The sequence below is a fragment of the Chinchilla lanigera genome, unplaced genomic scaffold (assembly GCF_000276665.1).
Source record: "Chinchilla lanigera isolate Chin_1 unplaced genomic scaffold, ChiLan1.0 scaffold00119, whole genome shotgun sequence".
Lineage (NCBI taxonomy): Eukaryota > Metazoa > Chordata > Mammalia > Rodentia > Chinchillidae > Chinchilla > Chinchilla lanigera.
In genome coordinates, this window is record NW_004955520.1 from 1,759,281 (window position 1) to 1,764,325 (window position 5,045).

Consider the following 5,045-nt stretch of genomic DNA (forward strand, 5'->3'; position numbering starts at 1 on the left):
CACCTGATAGTGCTGAGACTGACTAGCAGGCTGAGGACTTCATCTACATGTTCCTGCCGCCTGTGTTGATGGTTGGGGAGAGGACACTAAGTGGTTGCGGGATCCCAATGCGCTGGGAGGCTGGAAAGAACACCCCTCTGCTTTCTTAGACAAGAGGCATTGATAAAGCATACTTCCCTGGATCCCAGTTCAGTAGAGGGACAAACTATTCTTACAGAGAAGTTTATTACTCAGTCAGCCCCAAATAGTAGAAAAAAGCTACAGAAAATGGCTTTTGCCCCAGATTGCTCTCTTGAGATATTAGTAATAATTGCCTCCTCAGTATTTTATAGCCATGAGGAGGAGGAGGCCGAGGAGAGAAAACAAACAGACTGAGAAAAAAACAGCTACCTTTGTTGCAGCACTAAGAGAAATAGACCCTAAGTCTGATTCTTGGGGCCCCAAGAAGAACTCATCGACTACATTCATCTGTTACTGCTGTCAAAAGCCAGGCCACCTCAAGAGGGACTGCCCTAAGAAGCTCCCGGGGCCATGCCCTGACTGTAAAGGTGACCGCTAGAGGTTGGACTGCCCTCTGAAGTGAAGGCCTGAGAGCTCAGACCCCTCCTACCAGCTGGTTCAACAGGAATGAAGGGGCCCAGGGCATACTCTGCTTCTCCCTCTGGCCAGACTGTTATCTCCAAGGAGGAGCCCTGCGTAATCATAACTATAGAGGAAAAAGTAAACAGCCTATTGCTGGACACTGGTGCTAGTCTCTCGGTCCTTCTTTTCAGTCATGGCCTTCCAGCCATCACACCTCAGTGAAAGGAGTCACTGATGAGGTAATCCGCTATTTTTCACAACCCTGAAGCTGTAACTACTTGTTAGATCTTTTTTGCATATCTGTTTTCCTGAGAAACCGCTTTGAAGATACCAACATGTATTACAGCAGCCATTGATAAATTCCTACCAATCTACCCATAACTCTGTAATGTTTGTATTGTTCCTATGCTATTTCGTAAATGGATGTATGTTTATTACTATGTGTTTGCAACAACAACCATTGAGAATAGTCAATGATTATTTAGTTTATCACTCATGTATAGCTCTATTTGTTTTCCCTAGAAACCACTTTGAAGAAACCAAAGTATACTACAACAACCATTGATAATTTCCTACCACTTTTGTCTGTAACTCACTATTACTTGTATATTTGTTTTCCTGAGAAACTATCTTGAAGATACCCATAGGTACAATAACAACCATTGACAATGTCCTACTGCTTTGCCTGTAATTCAATAAATCCCCCTATTGCTATGTTGTCCTTATTTTACTCTTTTAAATAAATTAAAAAGAAAAAGAGCTGATCCTGGATGGCACTCATTAGGAGTGTTGAGGGAAGGCTGAGGGGAACTGCTGCATGTGGGTGTCCCCTAGGTCCCACATGAGAGCCGCTGTCACTCATGTCTCCCCTCCCCAGCCTTCTCTGAGGACTGACTTGCTGGCTGCCCCTTCTTGGGGCCTGGTCTGAGCCCCCACGGCTCCTGTTGCTCTTTACTGTGGGTCTTCTGGGGGCCTGTGTTGCTGTGTCACCCCTGCTTGCCTGCAGGTGCTGAGCGGTGCTGTCTGCGGCTCTCTGTTAATTCCCTTCAGAGGGATTCTGGTGCCGACCCCTTGTCTGGGTGCTCCCATCGCTGACTCGCGTCCCCCACCCTTCCACTGTCTCTGCTCCTTTCCTCTCCGCGGTGACCAGGGGCTCTGAAGACAGGAGCAGGTGTCTTCCTACGAATCCCAGGTTTGCTCAGGCCTGAGCTCCCCAGGTTTTCAGGGATATTTTAATTATACTGCTGCAGTTAAGGGCTCAGCTGAGAGATAGAAAAGAACAGGAAGACACTGTGCAATGGCCAGCAGGAACTCCGAGAGGACACCAGGCTCTGGAGGCAGATTTATTTACGTCAGCAGGCACTGGTCAGGGTCACCCCTGAAGTATCAGGCCCTGATCTCTGGTGGTCTAGGGCTTTTATATGATGCACAAGCAGGAGGTGCAAGAGTGAGACGGAACAGCCTGGCAGTTCTCCTGATGAGCTAGCAGGGTGAGATCACTGGTTACAAAGCCAGATTCACGATCATCAGTTACAGTCAGGCATCCTGCATGTTCAGTTACATGCTCATGGTCACAGGGGTCAAGAAAGTAATTACGAAGCCAGGAAGCCATTGCAGAGCCAGGCAGCTTCAAAGGAACAAAGTTTTCTTTAAGGAACAATTTTCTGGTACAGTTTTTCCCTTTCAGTTGGGCTTGAGAGTATTTGGGGTCAGGACAGAGTGAGGGATTCTGAAGCCACGCTCTGGGCTTCCCGAAGTTCTGGGGGGGCTGGACCCTAGCACAGACGCACCCGCACAGGGTGGGGGCGGGGGTTGTCACTCCTCTGGGACAGAGTCTCATCCTCCAGAGGCCAAAGTCTGACGTCAGCTCTTGGTGCTCACTGTCCCGGTTCCTACGGTCCTGACGTGGGGGCTGAAGGCGGACTCTGAGTCGCTGTGCTCAGACTCAGCATGGGGTCATGTAGCCAGGATTTGAAGACAGCTGGGATCGCCGGCGCATCCTCACTCCGTCCTTTGGATCCATAATTTGCAAGAAAAGCACCTAGTAATTTTTTTGAGAAGAAAACAAACAATATATTCTCAATGAAATTTCAAGCAATAACTGTCTTTATCTCAGAACTTTTCCCTTGTTCAAATTAAATAAATATTTATGAGCACCTACTACATGCAGGTCTCAGTAATAAGCAGCACAAGTCTTAGATACATGAGGGAAAGACATTTCCATCCCATGGGCACTTAAAATTGTATAAAAAATACAAACCGTCACTGGGGTGGAGGCTAAAGTCTGTAGTGCCAGTCACTCAGACGCTGAGGTGGGAAGCTCTCTTGGGCCTAGGGAAATAGAGAGAGATTCTATGTCAAAATAGTCAATTAATTAATTTTTATTATTTTATTTTATTTTATTTTATTTGGTGCTGGGAATCGAACTCACAACCTTGCACTTGCCAGGCAGGCACTATGCCACTAAGCTATATCTATCCCTGGCAATAATTAGTTAATTTCTAAACAAAAAAATTAAAATATGAAAAATCACCAATAAAGCCACAGAGCATGAGGATGATAGGAAAGACACACACCAAGGCAAAGTGAGTTTGTGCCGGAGACCTTCCAGTGCCAGCTCCTTGACAAAGTCAGGACCGACAGCGGGTGCCTGCAAAGCAGGGCCTACATGGGACAGGTGGGCGGCCTCTCCCTCTACTCTCTATTAATCACAGCTTTCCAAATATTCATTGTGCTACGATAAAGGATGGCTGGGAACCTGAAGGATCCGAACTGAAAGTAGTTAAGGAATCAGAGCCCAGGATGAAAGGCACCCTCCAGGGCTGAAAGGGGAAGTAGAAGCCACCACAGAGGTTTGCATCAGTCCCCTACCTCCTGTGTGGCAATGTTCGCCCACTGGAACGGGAGGGAAGCGCTGCGCAGGCCTCAGTGCACGGGAAAACTTTAGGCGAGGGCCCTGTGTGCGCTGGACCGGCTCTAGGGGGAGGTATTGTAACTGTGGGTCCCGTTGTCCAGGAGACAAATAAACAATTCTATGAAAAATTATACCTAATCGAGAACACCTAGTGATTGATCTTCTTGCTTCCTTTTATGTGCTTTAGAAAAGTTGATTTCCTGCTAGGGTTGCGGCCGGACAGTCAGTCAACCATGTCTGAATCTGTAACTATAATAGAAACCTCATTGTTTCTAAGAGTTTCATATGTAATTGCAAAAGTATATAATAAAGGCAAAAACATTTCTCTGTGTCAGAGGAGCCTTGCTCCCCTGGCCCACCAGAAGGACCTCTGGTGTCTGTGTTGTTTGTCTCTTCGCCGTGTAGTTCCCTCCTGCAGGAATCTCCTAGACCTGTTGCAGCCGGACTGCGGCAAGTTTGCTCCGGACAGAGGCCCTGGGGAGAAGGGCGCCGGGCTGGCCCCAAGGGCTGCTGGGATTTTGACAGCAGAGAGAGGACCAAGAGCAGCGGTCTGGCTGGCCGAGAGCTGGATGCCGCTGGGCAGTTAGCCGGGGACTGAGTGACGTGACAGTAACGATGCACCAGGCGCCCAGAGAAGTGACGCGATGACCTCCTCCCCCCAGGCCTGAGGCCTGGCCACAACACTGCCCCAAACTGCGTCTCCCTTACTGTGCCCATTGGTTTTCTTGGCTAATTAACCAGATACCACAGGCCGAGTGCCTGAAACAGCAGAAACCTATTTCTCACAGTTCTCAGGGGTGAAGGCCCAGACCAAGGTGGGGCCCCTGTGGTTTCCCTAAGGTCTCTCTCCTTGCTGGTGGCAGGGCTTCCGTGCAGGGACCTGGGAAGACACAACTCAGTCACCAACACCTGCTTCAAGACTGTCCATTGCTGATCATAAAGGGAGAGCCCTGGCCCAGAGCGGGCACACCAGTACTACTGGTTGGCATTTCTGCTGACTAGAGGCAGAGTACACGCTGTGTAGGTTGAAGCCAATGATGGGTGCTAAAGAGGGGGCTTCAGACCTTCCAAGCACCCCTGACGGGAAGCACCCTTGACAGGAAGCACCCTTGCCGGGACTTACCGTGGGCCCAGAGGCAGCTTTGCTGGAGGTTAAGGAAGGGAGGTGGGAAAGCCAGCTAGGAGCCTGCATGTGGCCCTGAGGGGGACTGAAGAGTGCATGCGGGTGGCGGCTTTGGGGAAGGACGGGAGGAGGAAGCCCCACACCAAAGCTTGCGTGTGACATTAGGTTGGAGTAGGACAAAAGGACAGGGAGCAGCTGAAGAAAACTGCAGCTTGTGAGTGTGGTGAGGTCACAGAACGGAAAGCTTGCTCTCTCGCCATGACCTTGCTCAGGATGAGCTGGCGATGTGACAGCAGGTGAGCACCTGCCTGCCGCTCAGGTAGGACAGAGGACTCTGAGCTCTAGCGTACTTTGCAGCAGAAGGTGGGAAATGTGGGCCTGTGGTCCAAGACGGAGCCATCAGAGCAAGCTCGCAGGGGCCAGACA

The 5,045-nt window shown here is 49.8% G+C and overlaps 1 long non-coding RNA gene across 1 annotated transcript; it reads right to left on the reverse strand.

The window, feature by feature from the left end:
- Positions 1-1,912: 1,912 nt before the first annotated feature.
- LOC102016838 lies at positions 1,913-3,542 on the reverse strand. The gene is made up of 3 exons (XR_264590.2): positions 3,454-3,542; positions 2,843-2,913; positions 1,913-2,623 (listed from the first exon to the last, which is right to left on the reverse strand). It is a non-coding gene; the product is annotated as an uncharacterized LOC102016838 (long non-coding RNA).
- Positions 3,543-5,045: the final 1,503 nt, after the last annotated feature.